Here is a 22,675-nt window from a genome sequence, read left to right on the forward strand (position 1 = left end):
CCCTCTTTGAGATCCAGCCGGTATATTAATCAGTCTTCTCAGAAGACACCTCCTCCTGGCTGTCCACCAGGATTTCAGACTCATTTTTAGGTCCCAAACCTCAGCCCCATCCCCAGAGGCTATGACGTAAGGCGTAGGCCTCCACTGAGACCCTCCCAACCACAGCTCCGGTACCCCTGCTCCCTTCCCTCTGAGGCCATCAGGGCCACCTATGGTTATTTTCGCACTGCTGTTGTCTGTCCTGCCCGTGTCTTCTTCACTCACTTCCGTCACCTGCCGAGCTGCTTTGGGGCCCCAAATGGGCCGTCCTGCCAGCCTCCCCTTCCTCCCGCAGGATCCTGTGAGGCCCTCGAGGGTTGAGACGGCACCTAGTCCGCGCAGGTCCTCAGGACCCAGCCCAGCCTGGCCCCAGGGGTGCTCGCGGGTGTCTGTTGAATAAAGCGTGGAGAGGTCTGGTTAACCACAAGGAGCTGGTTAATTAAGTGGCACTAGTCTTAGCGGCGTCAGGCAGGGGAGGAAGATGAGGGACTGGTAATGGAGAGTTTAGAAGTTGTAATTAACTTTTCACTGGCGCCCTAGCAGAAAACGATATATAAGACAATATAAAAGGGGTCCAAGGATTCAGTTAAATAGAGCTAGGTCTTTTGCAAGTAAACCCTTAATTAAAATCTCTGAGGGAGGAAGGGAGAGAAAGGGAAACGGAGAAATCATTCCGAGGTGATTTCTTTGTTTTTTGCCTCATTTGCCACTGCGTTGAGGGCCCAAGGGCCACAGAGCGTTGGTGCAGAGATGGGCTCCGCGCCGTCCTTTTGCCTCTTTGCCATTGGACTCAGGAGCCCGCGGCGGGAGCTGCAGGTGGGGCTGAGGGTCCCCAGGGAGCAGGGGGCTGCTCCCGGGCACAGAATTGTTATTCTTTGTGGGAAACAGTTGTTTCGGATGCAGCTAGAGGTCGCTGACCTCCTCACCCACTGCCCAGGTTCGGCCCTTCTCTTCTCTCCCTTCCCCCCCCCCCCTCTGGGGCGAGGCCAGCCTGCGGGCAGGCAGCTTGTACAAGTCGCTGCTTTTGTCTTATTCCTGAGACAAATTGTTCTTACCTCCATCCTTGCAGCCTCCCCACAGTGGGACGCCTTCTTCCCAGAGTGTCTTACCTGTGTGGGTTCACTTGTGTCTCTTTCGGCCCAGTACCCGCCGCGGGCCGTGGAAGTTCCGCCGTGGGCATCCAGCGCATCAGGCCTGAGAGACAGGACCTGGGTGACCCCGCCCGGGCCGTGTACACCCCAAGCTTGGGGCCGGACACCTTCTGGGTTTCCTTGGGCAGAGCCTTCCCACTGTCCTGCCCGACGCGGCCAGGGTGGTGGGGGAGGGACGGGTTTCCTGGGACTCGCCGACGTCCCCGGGGTGCGGGCAGCTCAACTGGCCGGCAGGTCCAGCCGCACAGGCCTCCCGTTGACCGAGGTCGGGACCGACAGCCTCTTCGGCAGAGCTGGGGACGGAGCGCTGAAGTCAGGGGCTCCTGGGGCCCACTTCTGGCCCTGCCCTTTATCGGCCGGGTGACCTCACGTCTCCCTCTGAGCATCCACGTCTGCATCCACAGGATGTGACGTTCAGACCGTGTGTTAACTAAGCCCCTCCTGGAGCTCCGGCTCGGCCCCCCTCCCGGTCCACACTCCTGCTGACCTCAGGGCCCCGCCGTGGGTGAGCTGGGTGTCTGTCTCTCCCGCCGGCCTGTGACCGCGGGAGAACAGCGGGGGGGCGGGGGGGGGTCCACACGCATCGCAGTCATCGCATGTCCTGAGCGGAGGGCCTGCCGTGTTCCCTGTCTTGGTGTTGGAGATTCGGTGATGACCAACGTAGCCCCTGCCAGGAGGGCCCCGAGGGCGAATGCAGGGTCAGGCGACAAGCAAGGCACAGTAGGTCCCCTACAGGAGAACGAGTTCCGTTCCGAGAGCGCGTCCCTAAGTCCAGTTTGTCTGTACGTCCAATTCAGTTAGCCTAGGTACCCGAGTAACACAGTGGGCTACAGAGTACTGCATCACCGCTGCTTTTACGCTTGCTTCCGGACGTCCTGGGCTTGCAATAAAAGTACCATGCTACCGTACTCTCTACGCGTTCGCATCTTTGAAAGTTCGCAGCTTAAAGGTTCGTAGTAGGGGGCTTCCTGGAAACAGACAAGATCCTTTCGGTGGTTGGATGGGTGAATCAGATCAACGATCAGGGCGAGAGGTAATAGTGACGGGGGTGGGAGGTTTCTTGACATAGGTGATCCAGGACGGCCTCTCCGGGAGCGTCCTGAGCTGAAGAGGGCCCTGCCCTGAGTTGTTTGGTGTGCGGCCCGAGGCCTGTAGGGCTGAGCCCAGTGACGGCAGAGGCCAGGGAGGAAGGCCCCAGCCTGCTGACCAGCAGGGCGAGGATGTGGATTTTATTCTGAGTGTTAAAGTGGCCACAGAGCGGGGCGGGGGGGGGGTGGTCGCGGGGCACATGGTGTGACTCGGTGTTTTGAAGGCCCCCTTTGGCTGCTGGGTGGTGCATGACCGTAGCAGACAGGGGAGGACAGCACGGGGACTCCAGGAGAGGCGGGAGGGCTGGGAGTGGGCCTGGAGGTGGCCAGGCGGACAGAGGGCAGTGTGGGGGTCCAGCCACAGTGCGGAGGTGACGCCAACGGGAGTTGCTGTTGCCGGGAGAGATGGGATGGGGAGGGAGCTGGGTCCTTAACGGGTATCCACGGAGCCCGGCAGGCTTGGCACAGCGTGGCGAGTGTTTATCGCGAAGTATTTGTCAAGCGCACGAAAAAGGAAGAGGAAAACCTTCTGCTGTGGTCACTTCAACCAAAATATCCGGCCAACTTCGTTTTCTAAAGCGCTCATAATAATCATCACTGCATGTGTGCAGGAGACTTCAGATGGATTCTGGCTCCTTTGCTCATTCGTTGGATACAGTGTCCTGATGCAGACGTTTTCCGTAACGGGTTTTGCTCTTCCCGCAAAGACTCGAGACTGAATATTTAAAACCCCCAAATTTCTTTGACTCTGGGTTCGTGTCATTTCGGGCTCTGTCTGCTCGGAAGCAGGTTGGAATTGTGGTTGTGGGCAGTCACAGCAGCCAAGGTGACTGGTAAGCAAGTGCTTGCCCAGAGAGAGGGAGACCGGTGCGCCGATAAAAAACTAGGGGAAGAGTGAGTACCGCGGAGGTTCGGGATTCATTGAAAAAATTCACTTGCTCTATTCTTCACCGAAAAAGATTTCTCACAACGCCAAGCTGTGTTGCAGGGGCTAAAAGAGAGAAAGTTAACTTCCAATAAAGATGAAAAATCTAGAATTCTAAGTGGTAGTCAAGCGATTTGGGCCAGCCATAATTACCGTATTTTCATGTTAATATATAAACCCCCTGAAAGGTGTGCTTAAGTGCTCATTATCTATTTACAACAGAATGGCTTTGGAAATGAAATGAGACCCCCTGTTGTGTGTGTGTGTGTATTTCAAACATGTTTTGCAGTGGGTTGTTTTTTTTTTTAAGACCATCATCCTAAAAAATCTCTGCCTTAAGTTAAAAAAATTTTTTTCAATGTTTAAATAAGGTAGAAATGCATTTCTCTGAAAGATCTGGGCTCTTTGAAAGTTCTTCCTTCGTTTTATCTTGTGTGGTTTGTTGTTCGTTTGGACTTTTTGCTTGCTTATTTATACCCCGCCTTGTGTCACAGGATTTGAGACCGTTTATAACAACAATAAGAGTAGTAAAATGGTAGAATGTTGATGATAAAAGTAAAGCCAGTGTTAAGAAAAAGAAATCAGAGCAGCTCAGAGGGAGCGCCTAGAATATCAACACCTGGGGCTCATGTGGACTCTGTGGGCTGGAAGTTGGAGCCTGAGCTTCCTGGGGGCCAAGGTGAAAAAGATAGATGCATTTGGCAAATGGCTGTGATCATGGGAGGAGGAAATGTGCCAGCCCCTCTGAATGGTCCATCCCCTGTGCATGTTTGATGTCCGTTTCACTCAGCTGTGAGTCCTTTGAGGAACAGACCGGTGCCCTGGTTGTTTCTGTGGCGGAGGCGGACCTCGGTAAAGATGTTTGTACTTGAATAATAACAATGAATATTTGTTTAGTCTTTCCCAGTATATAAAACATCTCTGTCATTCATTTTGTGCTTTCTGTCTCCCTCCTCTGCTTTCTTTTGGATTGACTGAAGTTTCTTTATTTCCCCTCTACTGGTTTGGAAATTCTACATTCCTTTTCGATTTGTGTAGTGGTTACTCATAATATTTAAATTTGCATCTCCAACTTAGCCTAAAATTAATCAACACTGCTGCTCTTGCCTGAAGGTCCCTGGACTGCACCCACCCCGCCCCTCCTCCCACCATCTTACGTATCTTTGCGGTCTGGTGTCTCCCTTCTCACTTGTTTTAACCCTATCCCATAGCGGCCATCATCATAATTGTGTGTTTTCCCATTTGCACCTGATTCTTTACTCAACGGGTGTTTGCTGAGCCCTTTTTACGTGCAGGGCCTGATTCTGGGCACTGAGGAGGTAGCAGTGAACACACAGAAGACAGGCCATGGATAAACAGAGCTTTGATATGTTGGGGGATCAGGGATAAGAGGACAGGGCATGACATCACCCTCTGATGAAGTGACATCTGAGCAGAGACTGGAATGGAGGGGCCCAGCCATGCAAATGTCTGGGGGGGGGTGCATTCTGGACAAAGGCAGCAGCTCTTAGTCAGGAGCATTGGTGGCCCATTTGAAGACCACAGGGAGGCACGTGGCTGGAGTCCCATGGGGGGCCTGAGGGGCAGGTGGGAGAAACAGAGGCTGTGTGGGGACCAGGTAGGGTGGGTGGGGTTGCCTCACGTAGAAAAGTGGCACCTGAGAGGGTCCTTGGCATTTAGACAGTGTTCGGACGAGTGGAGGGTGGGGTGTAGGTCTTCCAGCTCGAAGGGGCAGAGGCTAACCGAGGGTCTGAGGCTGGAGGTCCTGCTGCCATCACATTTCATTCATTCATTCATTCATTCGACACGCATTTACCGAGCACATACCTAGTTCTAGACTCTGCTAGATGCCGAGGATCCAGTGGGTAACAAAACAACCAAGACTCCTACTCAAGAGAAATATAAACAAGAAAGTGCCGTGACACGGTGGAGACGGGACTGGGTGAAGTAGTGGCCTGTGATCAGGTTAGAGACTCACCTGCCTCCCAGGTGTGAGACGGAGGGCAGGTGACTCCCTTGCCCTGCATCTCAGGTTCCTCATCCGTCCAGTGGAGGAGGAGGACGGCTTCCTCCCAGGCTGGTGATTGTGTAGGTGAGAGACGAAGTGTGAAAAACAACTTGTGCTCTGAGGCTTTGCTGGGTTTCCCGCTGTGAGCCTTCCTCTTTGCCCTGAAGTGCATTTTCACTCGTCAGCGCTGGGGCAAAGGCTGTGGAACCCCCAGAGGAAGTCGTTGGTTGAAAGAGAAATAGCTGGCTGGCCATTCACGAGTTGGAGGAAGCAAGATTCTCTTGCTGGTATGCTTCCTTCTTCTTTTTTTTTTTTTTTCTACAAACATGGAGAGATGTGTTTGGATATGAAGTCAGCCTGTGGGTTTTTTTAAAATGTCATTTTCATGTTGGACTTTATTCCAAAACAGGAATAGTCAACAAGCCAGAAAATCCTGGCCAGCACAGAATTGAAATATTCTGTCCCCGTGTGCACACAAACTTCTGAAATGTCTGAGGGATTCCATTTTCCTGTCCACACCACCTTCCCCTGCCTGCCTCCTGCACCTGGACTCAGCACAGCCTTTGTCAGAAGTTCAGTGACTAGTTTGGTGTGGAGACTGTGGCCCCCGCTAAGAGAGGGTGTGGAAACTGCCCCGCCATCCTTGTCATTGTTACAGAGCTGCCCCTTCTCATAGGGGGGTCTCCCTGCTTGCTGTCTCCCAGGCAGCCCTTCTCAGACTTCAGGTGCATGAGATTTCCCTGGAGAGGTTGGGGGGAATCTTGTTAAAGCGCAGATCTCAATTCAGCAGGCCTGGGGTGGGCTGGAGGATCTGCATTTCTCGCCAGCTCCCAGCTGATGAGTAGCAAGGCTCTAGACCTGAGCTGTCCAGTGCTGCGGCCACCTGCCTCTTGTGGGTATTGAGTACTTGAAATGGGGCTAGTGCGGCTGAGAAACTGGCTTCTGTGTTTCATTTCATTGCAATTAGTTTGCAATTAAATAGCCACAGGGGATTAATGGCTGCAGTAGGGGCCAGACAACCCCTTGAGGTCTCTGCTGTTTCTGTCTCCATGGGAGAAGGAACCAAGCTTAGGCGAAGAGCTTGCCCAAGATCGCACAGTAAATAAAAGTGGAATCGAGGCCTATGCTCTTTTAAAATGTTTAAATTGTTTTTTTTTTTTAATGCCTAAGGTGACCTGTTTTATGTGGGAACTTCCCCTTGTGTATTCAGAAAATCCCAGCCCTTGCTATTAACAGATTCCTCCTTACCAAGTTTGTTTTGATATTTATGGTCAGGAATAACACTTTATAACATCAGGACCAACTAAATAAAGTCATGTTTAAGTTGTTGATGGGACACAAGAAGGTCCAACACCTTACATTTCTTTTTTTTTCTTTTTTTTTATTTTTGCGGTACGCGGCCCTCTCACTGTTGTGGCCTCTCCCGTTGCGGAGCACAGGCTCCGGACACGCAGGCTCAGTGGCCATGGCTCACGGGCCCAGCCGCTTCAGGGCATGTGGGATCTTCCCGGACCGGGGCACGAACCCATGTCCCCTGCATCAGCAGGCGGACTCTCAACCACTGCGCCACCAGGGAAGCCCACCTTACATTTCTTATGTGAGAAACACATTTTGCTGCAAAGCCTTGTATACAAGTTGCATGAGGGCTGAACAACGACGATTGTCTTCTGGATGGCACTTTACAGTTTAAAAGTGCTTTCATGTTGTTTGCTCGCCTCTCCCTTGAAACAAACAGCCTGGGTCCTGAGTAATGCCATCCCCACTTTACAGATGAGGAGACTGAGATCTGGTGCAGGCATGTGTGGTTTCCCGGAGGTCACCCAGTTCCTGGCTCTCAGGGGTCACCTGTCCAGTGAGACCTTCCTGATGGCCCTACATTGATCTGCTTCTCTACCCCAGTGTGCCCTGTCCAGCTCACCTGGCTTCATTTTTCCATATCTGTTATCCTCACCTGACCTGGTACTTAATTCTCTGTTCCTTTATTGCCAACATCCCACGAAGGTCCACTTCTGGAAGGCAGGGATTGTGTCTATCTCAGGCATGTTTCATCTTCAGCACCACGGACAGCACCAGCCCCCCGTAGGCACTCGCTATTACCATTTATTATTTATAAATTAAACTCCGGAAGCGACAGAGGAGCCAGTGGACAGGATGCAGGTTTTGGAGCGGGTGGGTCTGCCTCCCCAGCCCTACCTGGCCACGTGCCTTCTGTGCAACCTTGAGCAAGTCATTTACTCTCTTGGGCCTCAGTGTAGCCATCTACGGTGCGGGGCTAACACGCTTTCTTTGTAGGCTACTGTGAGGATTGAATAAGACACTGCAACTGGGATCCTGTTCAAGCATGTGACTCTGGATATACCCCTCGGGTTTGGATCGTGGCTCCGTTCTTCCAAGCCACCTGGCTTTCGGCATGTTCTGTCCTCTCCCCTAGCCTCAGTTTTCTCATCTGCAAAAGGGGGCTGATATTGGGAGGGTTCAGTGAGGCAGGGGCTGATCTGGGCTCACCGTAGGACCTGGTGTGAGATAAACACATAATAATAAATGCCGCTACTGTTTTTGTTGTGGCTATTTTATGAATGCATCTAAAGTGCCCAGCAAAAAGTAGATGCCCAGTTGATGGGAGCTTTCATTACTATTATCAACATCACGCAAGGATGCCTTCCTTTTTAAAAAACATTTATTTATTTGGCTGCTCTGGGTCTTAGTTGTGGCACAGGGATTTTCTTTGTCGCGTGAAGGATCTTCGTTGAGGCATGCGGGATCTAGTTCCTTAACCAGGGATGGAACCTGGGTCTCCTGCATTGGGAGCACAGAGGCTTAACCATTGGACTCCCAGGGAAGTCCATGGATGCCTTCCTTTTAAAAAATCAGATATTTAAAAGTTAGGATTTTGTTCTTTGAAATTTGTTTTAAAGAAAGTCAGAGTTTGTTTGTTGTTGTTGTTTTTAAAGTGTATAGGTTTGTTTCTTTGATTTCTCTTAAGAAGAAGAATGTCACACCTTTCTGAGTGTGCACGATGCAAATGAAGATCTGAGAGCTCTTAGAAGGCCGTTTGGAGCTAATTCTGGGCTGGTTTGACAGCCATGACCCTGAAGGGGAAACGTGGAGCTGACAAAGCAGGACTTTCTCTGGTAGCATCCCAACCTCTCAAAATAGTCACTTTCCAGACTAACATTTGTTACATGTGTGTTTGAAAGTTTTTTGTTCATCTATCCAACTGTATCCCCTCTCCCCTTAATGCTCTTTTTTGGTTTTCTGCTGCGTCTGGGGGAAGTCCAGATCTTCACTGGGCAGTGGAGACCCCTCCTGGTGTGACCCCATCTGTCCCTCCCAGGCCTGTCCCCACTTGCAGCCCCGTCTTCCCTGGGCTTCCAAGCAATCGCCGAATACCTAGCAGGTGGATTTTCCTACCTCCATGCCTTTGCTTGTGTGGGGTACTCTTCCCGGGGTGCCCTTCCCGGCCTCATCTGCCTGGAGAGCTGCTATTTCTATGAGGCTCCCTCTTATCCACCTTTCAGAGCTCCTCCCTCACTCCTGGTCAGGGAAAGGAAAACTCACTACTGTTTATGGTTCCCTATGACTTGGTACCGCCCGCATTTCAGATCCCAGATTTCTTGCATGTATCTTTTCCACACTAGACAGCAGGAGAAGGGTCCGGCACTTATTAGGGCCAAGGAGAATGACTGTAGAATAAAGGAAACATCAACAGAGGTGGCAAGATGATTTTACTTTCGTGTATCTTAATCTCCAAAATGTTTATTTAGCTTTAAAACACTTGGTTTCACTAAGAAGTATTTAAAAAATAGGAACCTTTTGTCTTAATCATTTTCAAATACTTATTTCAGTTGCTACTGCAAAGAATATTGTTTTGGTCCAATTTTTTCCCCCTTTTAAAGGGTTGTCTGTAGGTGTCAGAAGGCACCAGAGGAATCTTTTGGAAAAATGTTTATTCAGTAACACGAAGGCCAGGTATCTGTCCCTCTGTAGTCATGTCTTTCATCCAGGGCTGTCAAACCCCAGGTGAAATCCATGCTGGGAATTTTCTGGAAGGATGGAAGCAGGTATAGGCTTCCTGGCCTGGAGCTCCTCAATTAGGACTTTTTGGTAAAGGGGGAAGGGTGAGGGGGCCAAGACTCTAGATGGCCACTCATTCCCTTTCCACCTGATGATGACTTCTAAAGTTCTAGAATTGTTTGCTTCCAAGATTAGAATGATTGGCTTCCAGGGCTCTAAGATTCTAGGATTCTAAGAGTTCCAAGAACCTATGGTTCTACCTGCTCACAACTCTGGTGTCTGGAATTCAAGGTCCTTGGTTCTCTTCTTTGAAGATTATTTAAAAATTTAAACCGTGGTTAAATATACATGACATTTACCATTTTAACCTTTTTCAGGTGTGCAGCTCAGTGGCGTAGAGCACATTCACATTTGCTCTGCAACCCTCACCCCATCCGCCTCCTGAACTCTTCATCTTCCCAGCCTGAAACGCCGCCCCCATTAGATACTAACTCCTTCGCCCCCAGCCCCTGGCACCCACCGTTCTACTTTCTGTCTCTGTGAATTTGACTGCAGGGACCTCATACAAGTAGAATCATACAGGACGTGTTCTTTTGTGACTGGCTTATTTCACTGAGCATAATGTCCTCAAGGTTTGTCCATGTTGTGGTGTGTGTCAAAAGCTCCTTCCTTTTTAAGGCTGAATTATATTCCATTGTGTGGATATGCCACATTGTACTTATATCCATTTATCTGTTAATGGACACCTGAGTTGCTCCCACCTTTGGGCTGTTGTGAATAATGCTGTTGCGAATATGAGGGTACAAATGCCTGTTTGTGTCCCTGCTTCCAATTCTTCAGGGCATATACCCAGAAATGGAACTGCTGGATCATATGCTAGTTCTGTTTTTAATTTTTTGAGAAACTGCCATACTGTTTTCCACAGCGGCTGTTCCATTTTATATTCCTACCGGCAGTGCCCAGGGGCTGTCATTTCTCCACGACTTTGCCGGCACTTGCTGTTTTCTGTTTTTCTGATAGTAACCATCCTGATGAATGTGAGGTCGTTATCTCACAGTTGGGTTTGCAGTTCCCTAATGATCAGTGACGTGGAACATCTTTTCATGTGCTTATTGGCCATTTTGGAGAAATCTCAATTCAAGTCCTTTGCCCGTTTTTGAATTGGATTGTTTGGGGGTTCTTGTTGTTGTTTTTTAGGAGTTCTCTGTATATTCTGGGTCTTAACATCTTACCAGAAATATGATTTGCAATTCTTCTCCCATTCTTTGGGTTGCCTTTTCACTCTGCTGATGGTGTCTTTGATGTACAGAAGTTTTAAATTTTGATATATTTTTCTTTTGTTGCCTGCACTTTTGGTGTCATATCCAAGAAATCATTGCCAAATCCAATGTCATGGAGCTTTCCCCCTATGGTTTCTTTTAAGAGTATCATAATTTTAGCTCTTACCTTTAGATCTTTGTTCCGTTTTGAGTGATGTTAAGGGGCCAGCTTCATTCTTTGGCATTGGATGTCCAGTTTTCCCAGCACCATTTGTTGAAAGACTGTTCTTTTCCCTCTTAGCATCTTTGTCAAAAATCATTTGACCATATATGTTTATTTCTGGGCTCTCTGTTCTATTGCATTGATCTATATGTCTGTATTTATGCCAGTACCATACTGTTTTAATTACTGTAGCTTTGTAGTCAGTTTTGAAGTCAGGACGTGTGCGATCTCCAACTTTGTTTTTCTTTTTCAAGATTATTTTGGCTATTCAGGGACTCTTGAGATTTCATATGAATTTTAGGGTGGATTTTCTGTTTCTGAAAGAAACATCATTGAGATTTTTGTAGGAATTCCATTGAATCTGTAGATTGTTTTGGATAGTATTGACATCTTAACTATATGAAATCTTCCAATCCATGAGTACAGGACTTCTTTCTACTTATTGGTGTCTTCTTTAGTCTCTTCCAGCAGATATTTTGGAGTTTTCAGTGAACAAATATTTCACCTCCTTGGTTAAATTTATTCCTAAGTATTTTATTCTTTTTTTTTTTTTAAATAAATTTATTTATTTATTTTTGGCTGCATTGGGTCTTCGTTGCTGCATGCGGGCTTTCTCTAGTTGTGGTGAGTGGGGGCTATTCTTCGTTGCAGTGCATGGGCTTCTCATTGTGGTGGCTTCTCCTGTTGCAGAGCATGGGCTCTAGATGCATGGGCTTCAGTAGTTGTGGCACACGGGCTCAGTAGTTGTGGCTCACGGGCTTAGTTGCTGTGCGGCATGTGGGATCTTCCCGGACCAGGGCTTGAACCCGTGTCCCCTGCATTGGCAGGCGGATTCTTAACCACTGCACCACCAGGGAAGTCCTATTTTATTCTTTTTGATGCTATTGCAAATAGGATTGTTTTCTTAATATTCTTTTCAGATTGTTTATTGTTAGTGTATAGAAATGCAACTGCTTGTCTTGCCCATTGTTTTTGTATCCTGCACCTTTGCTGAATTCGTTTAACTTGTTCTGATATCTGTATTGCTTTTCAAGATGGTCTGTAAAGGCTTGTTCATGAAGCCACACGATATCTCCAAAATGTTATGTTGTTTAAAATAAAATAAAATAAAATAAATAAAAAATAAATAAATAAAATAAATAAATAAAATAAAATAAAATTGAGAGCTCCTCATAACAGGGGAGATTTTATAAGGACTCAAATATATGGCACCATTTCTTTCTTTTTTTTTTTTTTTTTTCCTGAGGAATATTTCTTTGGCATATGTAATATGTCTTGGTGGTGTGACAGAAATGGAGAGACTGAGGCCTCAGCTACAGATGGATTCCCACTTCTCTGCTTTTACCCATTTTGTAGTTATTTAACCTCACTGAGCCCCAGTTTCTTCATCTGCCAATCTACTGCCCATTTTGTGGGGCTGTGGTGAGAGTTAGAAGTGAGGCAGGAGGGAGCCTGTCTCAGACTCTCAGCAGGTGACAGCTGTGATGTTATTAGTGGCTGTCTGACCTACCAGGGTGAGGAGATGCTTGGCCAGATCACCTGCCTTTGAACCTCGTTGCTAGAGTCATCCCGGCCCTTAGACCCTCAGAATCAGATTGTTAAGGTGTCAGTACCATGCAAAACAATCTACAGATCCAATTGTGACCCAGTTTGGTCTGGTTCTAGATTTTGAGCAGCAGGTAGAACCAGTGAGAGGACAGGCTGCCCTGGGCAGAGCTAGGAGGCAGGCGAGGAGTGCCTGGCCTCCAATGCCGTCTTTTAATTTCATTACAGTTTTATTTGCATTAAGGTAATACATGTGCGGAATGAGTCACGACATGCTACAAGGCTTACGGTAAAGCCAGCAGCCTCCCCCCCAGGTCCCCTCCCCAGTCCCGATCCCTATTCCCTGTGCAAATCTGGTAGCTACTGATTTATCACCACGATGTCTCTGAGTAGCAACCTTAGATTGCTGTTTTTTATTTTTCAATTTTAGGGATTACTTTTTAATGTCTTACTATGAAAAATGAAAATTTAGAGACTTAGTCTCTCTACCCATATGTACACATCTCCTCTCTTATCCTTTTGCTATAGTCCCATCACAGTTTTTGGTTAAATATTCATTGCATAACCTATTGTTTTTCCTAAAGTAGTAAATTGTGTTTTGTTTGCTTGTTTTTCCTTGTACCCATTGTGGTTCATCCCTGTCTCCTGCAGGGTTTGAAGTGCCTCTCAGCAATGTGGTGGGCTGGGCCAGGCCATCTGCTGGCCCATTTTTTTATACTTCCTGAGCCTCCAACCCCTGCCCTGGTCTAGATTAGCTGCCCTCCAGGCCTGTGTACACTCGTCATCCTGGATCCCCCTTTACCATTTCCCCTCGCCTTCCTTTTTCTCTTGGAGCTCCTGGTTCCGGGATCCCATGGCTTCCTTTTTCTTGGCTTACTCCCTCATTCTGGTGGAACACACCCTTCAGTAGCTTTCTGAGAAAGAAGGCGCTGGAGATAAATGTTTGGCAAAATTGTATGTCGGGAAAAGTCTTTATTTTGTCCTCAGTCGTAATTGATAGTTTGTCTGGCTGTAGAATTCTGGGTAGCAGATCATTTTCCCTCAAAATCTGGAAGGCATTGCTCTGTTTTCTTTTAGTTTCCTGTGTCACTCTTGAAGATTCCACAATCGTTTGGATATCTCACCCTTTGTATATGACCTGTTTTGTTTCTGGGCTGTGTGCCTCAGATGTGAGTGTTTTTTCATTCATTATTGTGGGCACTCAGGTAACCCTTTTACTGGAGCAATTATTGTCCTTTAATCCCGGGACATTCTCTCATATTCTTTTTTTTTTTTTTTTTTCTCAAAATTTCCTTCCCCTCTTTTTTCTCTGACTTCTTTTTCATAGTATCCAAATGTGGGACCTCTGGTTTTGATTCTCTGATTTTTGTCTCTTTCCTTGCCTGGTACTTACTTTATTGTCATTTTGTTTCAGTCTCTGGAAGATTTCCTCAACTCCGTCTTCTACTCTCTAACCAAAATTTAAAAATTCTGCCACGTTTTAATTTCTTTTGTTAAGAACACCCTGCTAGAATTTCACGGGTGTAATATCTTCTGTTATCTCACCAATGATGGTAATTATATGTTATTTTTTCCCCCTGCCTCAGCCCCTTTTCCTCCAATTTCCTTTCTTCTTGTTTTGGCCTCTGCCTCTGTTTTCAGCTTGGAGGCTTTTCTCCGAGGTCTGATGATCCTGTGTGTTGTGTTTAAGAACTAGACATTTGAAAGCTGTTGATAAGCTGTGTGTATACGTGTGTGTGTGGGGGGGGGGTTGGGGATGTACTGTGATGGGGTCCTGGCCATCTCTTTGGGGAGCCCCTGATATCACTATCTGTAGGTTTTTTTCTCCTGGACCTATCTTTCTCCCCAGACATGAGTTCCCCAGTTTCCAAGGCTGACTTCCAGAACCTGAGAGCTCACCGGGGAAGGGGCCTGGGGTCTCCACAGTCACTACGTTTATTCTTTCACTTTATCCTACTGTTGTTCAGCCTCCGACCTCACTGTCCATCCTTCCTCAAGCCCTGTGGTCCCTAAATGGGGCTCTGCGGAGCTGTTATTTTCCCTTGAGAGTACATACCCTCTCTTCTGTGGAGATTGGTGGGTGAAGGGCATGGTGACAGGTGCGATGGGGGAGGGGCCCTGGGCCTACCTGCTCCCATGGGTTCTAGGTCAGACCGTGCACCCGAGCCTGGGTCCCTGAGCTGCCTGGGGCTCTGGCCACAGCTCGCTTTGCTTCGTGTGGAGGGTCATCCCTTTTTATTCCTTTACTGTTGATTTCACGGGATGTCAGCAACAAGCAGGCAAATGTGGGCATTCAAAATGCCATGCCCTGTGTGAGCCCTTTCTGTCCTGCTCTTTGGCCCTGTTAGCACCCTCCTTGGGAAGCCCCCACCCCAACCCCGGCACCTCCTGGAGGGTCTTAGAAAGCTGAAAGGGCTCTCTGAGGGTCAGGACCTCCTCATGGGATAGATGGGGGAACTGAGGCCTGAGCAGGGGAAGGCCTCACCCGGGTCCGGTGATGTAGTAGCAGAGCTGAGGCTGAACCCAGGCAGGGAACTCCCTGCAGGCAGGGAGGCTCTAACTGGAGCCTCCGGGTGCCAGCCCCACACCTGGGCCTTGTGCCCCTCTTGACGTCTGTTGGGGGAGTGAAAGCCACGACAGTTTGGGGGCTGCCACCCGACAGGCTGGTCAGCATCTTAACGATGATCCTTCTGGAACATTCCATAGTGGACTGCTTGGGGACCTTTGGTGAGTCATTGACCTCACCGTCTGATCCGCATCCTCTGTCCTACGTGGATGATAATACATCTCGGATTCAGTGTGCATCTATGATCACTTCCCCCCACAGCCAGCCCTGTGCTGGGCGCAAGAGAGGAAGCTGGCTGGTCCCAGCCTGGGAGGACGCCCGGCTGGTGGGGGAAGCAGACGAAGCATCGACAGCGAGAGCTCAGGCTGGGCGGGGCTGGGAGCCCGGAGTGCTGGGTGAAAGAGGGTGCTCCTGGCAGGCAGCCTGGAGGAGGTGGCACTTGGGCCCATTGATGAAGGGAGAATCAATTGGAGTTGGCTCAGAAAGCAGGGCAGGAAGAGGGTCCTAGGTGGATGGGACAGCACGAGCAGAGAGGTCTCAAGCAGCTCAGAGGGGTGCGCGGTGTGTGGTGCCGCGGAAGGTTGAGGTCAGGGCACCACCGGGGTCTGGCCTGGAGGGGGCGCAGTAGCCTTGCGTTCTGAATGCATGTTACCTCCATGGTCACCAGCTTGGCCCCTTGTGAGGGCCCTGCGGAGCCTTTCAGGAAGTGTTTGGGCCTGTGTGTTTTGGGGAGGTTCCCACAAAATCTTTCTGGCTACGGGAGGCCTAGTTTGGGGGAGGAGGAACCCAGAAACCTTTCAACTGTCCCCTTCAGCCTGAAGTCCTATGTACTCTGCGGTAGCAATTGAAACAAGCATTTAAATAGACGATTAGCACTGAATGTTCCTGCTTTTAAAACATTTTCCAGGAGAAACAAACGTTTGAAAGTTAAACATTTTGGCTATTAGGATGAAACAGAAGAAAAATCACATTTGCCTTTTAAATACGGGTGCAGGTGTTGGGTTGTGAATCCAGAACCCTCCCCCACGGGACCCGAGGGGGCCGGCCTGCGGCTCGGTGGGTGGAGGGTCTGCCCTCCCAGGACTGTCTGTCCTACAGTGGTGGGGGGCGGTCCCGACACCCAGGTCTAGGCAGGCTGTTTGGACTCCAGTGCTGCTGTGTGACCCCAGGCAAGTGACCTGACTTTCTTAGGCCTCTTTTCTCATCTCCATCTTCCCAGCTAACATTTCTGGATTTCATAGCAGAGCATGGCATTTACTCCCCCTAACATCCCTAAAGACAGTGATAACGGCTACCATCCAGGCTGTACAAATCGTGCCTTCGGTTTTCTGAGTGCTGATGGCTTGGTATCTTGGAGGCTGGCTGACCCTGAAGGACTAGAACCCATTGTAGAAATAGTGAAGGACTCACCCCTGAGCACACCTTTCACAAGCAGACCAACCAATTCAGCCTCCACGGCCCACCCCCAGCCACGTCCTGCATGGGGCTGTCGCACACGCTACCCTGATCAGTCACCCCAGGGCCTGGGAGCAGACAACGAGGGTCAGCCCTGTGCCCCGGAGCCCCCTGCATTATTCACTAGCCCATCCTCTGCCCGCTTGCCCTGTCTCTAGGGATCTGTGAGTGTAACCTTCTTCCTCAGGTCAGTCATTCCCGTGTCTGCAAGCCTTGCCATACCTGATTAAAACAAACCTCTGCATAAGTACAATACAGGGGCTTTATGTGTCCTCCCTAGTTTGATTTTTCCAAGAACTCTGTGAAGAACCCTAAAAGTTCCGCCTTCACATGTGAGGCTGCTGAGAGAAGCGAGCGTTTTCACTCCAGGCCACGTAGCCAGGAGAAGGCAGCGATGGGCTCCAGCCTTGCTTTGTAAGCGTGTCTAGAAGCGCTGCATCTAAATTGCTCATCACGGTGCCTGGCACAGGGCAGCCCAGACCAGCTCCTGGGGGACACAGTCCATGCAGCGCGATCCCATCTCTCAGCCCTGCCCTTGGCCCAGGCCCCTGCCTTCAGCCTCTGCCGCCTGCTCGGCCTGCACACAGATTCCCTTTTTTGCGTCGCCGGCCCGTGTCCTCTGTGCGTGCAAGGCGATGGCACACGTGTGCCCGAGCCCCCTGCAGCCCCCGCGGCAGCTTGAAGCCGAGTCTCCGTCCCAGAGTTACTCCAGATCGAGTGCCATCCCAAGGAGTCTGGTCATGTGAATCTCCCAGGCACGGGCAAGGGTTGAAACACAGAACTGTCAAAGACGCGCTAAAACTGCAGTCAGAGATCGTCATGCCGTCTCTTTATTCCGTTCCCCTCGGCCGTGTGGGACGGGTGGGCGGAGCCATAAGTGGGCACTTGCTTGATTGCCGCTGCATTGAGAGAGCACTGCGACCCTGCCAGGCTCCGAACGCCGCTCCGGGAACGGCGTAGCTTATGGAGAAGCTTGCGCGTATCATGTTGAATTTAACAGACTGTGCAGTTTGGAGGTAGCACTTTCCGTTCGATGGGATGGGTAAGTGCTAGCGAAAAGGAATTGTAACCTTTTGGAGGGAGATTGACCTTGGAAGCGCAAGTAGCAGAGCTTTCGTTTGCATCCCCCGTTGTGCTCTGAACCCCGCACATACTCGCTGCCACGTGTGGGTGCATATCTGTTTGGACATAGATGGCAAATGAAAAGGTAAAATGGTATGAGCATCCTCCAGTTCTCTGCTGATGAACACCTAAGGGTCTTTTTACCACCAGCAAATCCAGGGCTAGCAAATGCCAGGATTTCAAGTGAGCTGGCTGAGAAGAAACGAAGCATTTGGGGAAGATGAGCTGGACGTTATCACGCAGAATACAAATGCATAACAATGCTCACCAGCTCTGAAAAGCGGGGAGGAGGGCTGGTTTCCATGAGGACTTGCTGGGAGATCACACCCCAGCAAGTCCCACCTGGCCCAGGAGCCAAGCAGACCCTCGGGTCTCTGTGCCCCTCTTCTCGAATATCCTATCTTTCCAGTCCCCAGCTCAGCCTGCATGTCCTACCAGAGGCTGGCTGGTGTGAGCACTGTTCTGCGTTCCTGAGGTAGGAGGCTGGGGTTCAAGGGCTGGTTCGCTGTTGTCTTGCTGTGTGACCTCAGGCAAGCGCCTCTCCCTCTCTGAGCTCCAGTTTCCTCCTCTGTCCAATGAGGGGTGTGGATTGGAAGCTCTGCGTGTCACTTCCGGTACTGACCTCGGGACTAAGCTTTGTTTGGTGCCTTGTCCAGCTTCTGGAACACAGCCTGTGCTCAAACAGAGCTTGTGGGCAGCTGACCAGGGCCGGGGGGTTAAAACAGGGCCCAGCTTCAGGGAAGAAAGCGAGTTTCTGGCTTGCTGGGCTTGTGGGATAGGCTGACTGGATTCTTTGCTTCTGTTGGGCTGAGGGAGGTGGGTGTGAGAAGGCATTGGGCCCATTTGTCCCCTCTCGGAGCCTCACCAAGCTGGCACAGCCCCCAGACACCTGCTGGAGGACGGCCGGGGTTCAGGCACTCTTGTCACCTTGTCAGGGCAGGTGCTCCCATCTGGGCACTGGGGTGGTCCCCCTGTATATTAGCCCTCTTCTCTGCTGCCGGGAAGGACAGCCGCAAGAAGGGGTCAGAGAGGGAACAACATTAATTTCCTCTGCGCAGGCATCGGGAGGAAGAGTTTATTTTCATCCCATCTTTTTCCCCACGAAGCCCCTGCAAGTCAAATGGTCATTGAGGGCCCCCAAACACTCCCTCATTCACTACCCAGATACAGGAGGGGGGCAGATGAAGCTAAGCCAGAAAGCCTCTGGTGGTTGGTCGTTGGGTATTTTATCCACAATCAGGTTGGTAAAGGGTTGCAGGCTGATGTGAGCATCTAATGCAGCTTCAGGCTGTAGCCACAGAGGTAGCAGCGCAAGAACAGAGGAGGGGACTTTTCCACCCGCCTCTGTGACAGTTAAGCCGGACTAGAGCCTTGGTGCTGGCTCTCCCACCCCCGTCTACAAGAGAGCAGGTCCAATGGGAGAAGATTCAGAGAGGGCCAGGCAGGATGATGGGTGAGGGAGGTGGGTCTGGATAGCAAGCCCTGCCAGGACAGTTGGAGGAAAAATTTGGAGGAAAGAGAGGGATCCAGGTAGACAGAGATCAGTTGGTATAAAGGAGACAGAGCTATCCCAGGATGGATTGACTGACTGATAAATGCCTCCATCTATCTCTTTCCATCTATTCATCTATCCATAATCCATCCTTCTTTGTCCATCCATCCATCCATCCACTCACGATCTGTCTCCCCGCTGAGAGGCCGTGTAGCATGATGGGACCAGTTCAGGATGAGTTTGATGAGGCCAAGCCACAAAAACGATGTCAAACTGTCCATTACCCTCTGTGCTCGTTCATCACTTTATTATTGATTTGTGTAACCTCTCGGAGCCTCCATTTTCCCAGGTGTAAAATGGGGATAATAATACTTAAGTGTCTTTGAAGGTTATACACAGGTCCGGGTGAACATGCAGACAGAGAGGTGTTTGTGGCTGGCCTTCCAGCTCAGAAGGGCACGGGGCTGGAAGGTGTCTGTGTTCACAAATGGATGAGCCCCCTGCCTCCGAGCCGTGTGGCACCCATCTTTGGGGGAGAAACCAGACAATATTTGCGGGTGTCACACCAGCGTGTTATGTGGCTCCTGCCCCCCCACCTGGCTGTATGTCCAGGAGCTGGTTCTTCCCTGGGAGGGAAGAAGCCTCAGTGACCTCCTCTGATCCGAGGTGGGAGGAACAGGAGGGAGCCCACAGCCTCCTGCCCACTCCGCAGTCCCTGGTAGTCAAGAGCTGCAGAAATAAATGAAACTGTATGGTTGGAGTAATCTGCTAATTTGCTTAAGTAACACCCCCAGTCAGAGACATGACATCAGTACATTAGTGCGGCTCGGGCTTCCCCAGCCGGGGCGGCGCGCCGAGTGGGGTGGATGGATGCCGTGAAGTGGAAACGCAGAGAGCTAGTGCTGCAAGGCAGTCATGGTGGCCACTGCTCCAGCCGCGGCTGCAGCGTGGCGAGGGGCTGGCCCGGTGGCCTTGAACGAATCTGAGCTGCTGACCCGGAGGTGTGGAGCCAGCTGGACCAGCACCTAGCACTGCTTCTCCCACTCACCTGCTGCGGGACCTGGGCAGGGTCCTGACCTGGGACCCTCGTTCCCCAGCTTCGAGGCGGAGGTGACAGAGCCCACCTCGGGAGGGCCCAGCCTTTTACCAAGGGTGGCTGGCCCAACAGTGGGGTCCCGGAAATGGCAGGCGTCTCTGTGCTGTCCTCCACGAGCCTTCTCCAGATGCCCAGGCCCAGGCAAGCCTCTCCCCTGCCCGCCGGCAGCCTGAGCGTCACTGCAGAGAGGGGTCTCTGCAGCGTGTCGCCCGGGGTGCTGGCGGAGCCTTCGCTTTCCAGACTTCTGCTGGGACCTGCTTGGGATGGAGATGGTGAAGCCAACACATCTCCTCTCTGCTCCTGATTCTCTCCTGTGAGGAGAACAAGAGGACATCTCAGCATCCCTGGGCCAGGCTGGGGTGACAGATAGGAGGGTGGGTGAGGCGGGGAGGCAGGGGGGCCTGGTTGGCAGCTCGGAGGGGCAGTGGCCAGGTCTGGTCCCCTTTGTCTCCAGGGACTGTGGCCGGGGCCAGAATCCCCAGCGCCGCCGGGAGCGGGCAGTACCTTAAAATGAGTGAAGTGGGCTGGGTGTGAGTAGTAGGGACAGGTGGGGACTGGGCAAATTGTCCTCTGCTTCCTGTCTAAGGGAAGCACAGGCGCTCAAGCACTGGCCTAGGCCAGGATGGTGAGATTTTAAAACTGACTGATTGATTTTTAGAAAACAGAAAGAATGACATTTTATTGGAATTTCGCTAATTTTTAATGTTGGCAACAAATGCAGATTTAGAAAAGCCCAAATAATATGCCAAACCGAATATGTCTGTGGGCGGGGCTGGCCTGCTGGCTTCTAGTTTGCAAACTCTGGCCCAGGGAAGTTGACTTTTTCTGAACATCACAAGGGCTTTGTGTGTTTCCATCCATTGTCTTGTGTAATCCTAGGAGGGTCTTGTGAGGTAGGCATTGTTCTTCCTGTTTCACAGGTGAGGAAACGGAGGCCCGGCGGGGGTGGGGGGGAGGGGGAGGGTCAAGTCACATGGCCGGTTAGTGGCGGAACTGGGTCTGGGACCCAGCTGTCAGCCCCTGGAGCCCATGCCTGTCATCGGACAGCCCCCCAGAGTTGACAAACACCGAAGAAGAGAGAACGCTATTTTCTCAAACCTGTAAAGAAGTCTGGGTGGCCGGTGAGGCAGTGATGAACAGATTATGGTCTTTTGCTTGTTTTGTGAAAAACTTCTCTCTCCGTGCTGGGGTCCCCACATCCTCTGTGGCCAGGCTGGGAGGCGAGCGGCCACCCAACAGCCCTTTGCCACGGCCATAGAGCCTGAGGCCAGGTGGCATGGGCAGGTCCCAAATGCAGGGGTGGGAGGGGGATGGGCTGGAGAATTTTCTAACTGGGTTCTGGACGCTTCCATTTCATTGCAATCAGACTATGGTAATAGTTGTAATTACGGTACCTAGAACTTCATTGTATGTACGGCACAGCCATAAAACTCACCCTGCCCCTTCCTGGAGCTTCCACAGTGCTGGGCAAACGGGGTTCTTCCTGGAACCTTATGGGGAGCTGAGTCTGATCCCACGTCTGTCACAGCCGACCTGGTATTGTGGGCCTCGGTTCCCAGTAAGGCAGACAGTCCTCAGAATTTGGAGAAGAGGCATTTCTGGAATTGGGTTTCTCATAGAAGGCTCACACAGCAGAGGAGGTCGAGTTTCAGGTCATGGTCAAGAGTGAGAAAGCTCTGCTGTCCCTGGACTGTGTTACCCCTGGGTGGGACCAGCCACAGGGAAGGGGCTTGGTGGAGCTGGGGGCCACACGAGGCCCTTGGTCCCCAGAACGGGGCAGTTACCAGGCACACTCACGTTGATCAGAGGGGAAACTGAGGCTCAGAGAGGTTAAGTGACCTGCTCAGATGAGAGGTGACAGAACCCAGGTCAGCTGGCTCCAAAGCCGGACACTTTGCCCTGTGTGTGCTCCTGTGGGAGTCTTGGTCACTGGGAACAGAGAAGACGCCTCCTGAGCTGTGGACCTCTGTTAGCCCCGGGCGGTCCTCTGGGCAGGTTCCCTTTCACATCACTCTGGGACCCCCGGACGGGAGGCCGGAGCCAGACGTGTGGCCACGGCTCTCGGTGGTCAGGATGGGGGTCTCGCCCTGGCCTTGTCGAGGGCGCTTTCCCCAAGTAGGTGGAGAGTCTGGGGTCACACAGGACCGCCTGGCTCAGAATGCAGCTCTGCCGCCTCCTGGCCATGTGGCCTCCAGCACACATCACCCCCCAGCGTCCCGAGCCTCCGTTTCCGCGCGCGTCTGCACGACGGAGACGATGAAGGCCCTGGCTCCATGCCTGACGTGTAGTAGGGCTGATACGTGCACGGGGTCGTGCTAACGAGCCACTTACTGCTGAAGAATTCAGACAAAAGAAGCGACTTTCTTGCTGAAACAGACGCAGAGTAAAGTTTGGTGTCTTTTGTCCTGGCTTCTTCAGAAACCAGAGCTCAGGTGGTTTAGAAGTTCCATTCAGTGGCCGCAGTTACTTGTCTGTGAAATGGCTATGGAAAGTCACCGTTCTCCTGCCTGGACACCCCGTCTCCCCAAGGCCCCGTGCCGGGCTGGCATCTTCACACGCCCCTTGGTGTTTGCTTGACCCACCAGGGCACGCCCTTCGGGAGGGGGCAGGAAAACGGCGTGGGCCTCGGGGTTCAGCTTCAACATTCATTTTTTGATCCCAATCGGGTACCATCATGACTCTTTCTCCAGGC

General features: G+C 51.1%; 1 protein-coding gene across 4 annotated transcripts in view; it reads left to right on the top strand.

Annotated features, from left to right (window-relative positions):
* Nucleotides 1–22,675, top strand: part of MPPED1 (metallophosphoesterase domain containing 1) — a 78,170-nt gene that overhangs the window by 27,436 nt on the left and 28,059 nt on the right. The window lies entirely within an intron of this gene.

Source organism: Kogia breviceps, chromosome 12, assembly GCF_026419965.1.
Source record: "Kogia breviceps isolate mKogBre1 chromosome 12, mKogBre1 haplotype 1, whole genome shotgun sequence".
NCBI classification, from domain to species: domain Eukaryota; kingdom Metazoa; phylum Chordata; class Mammalia; order Artiodactyla; family Physeteridae; genus Kogia; species Kogia breviceps.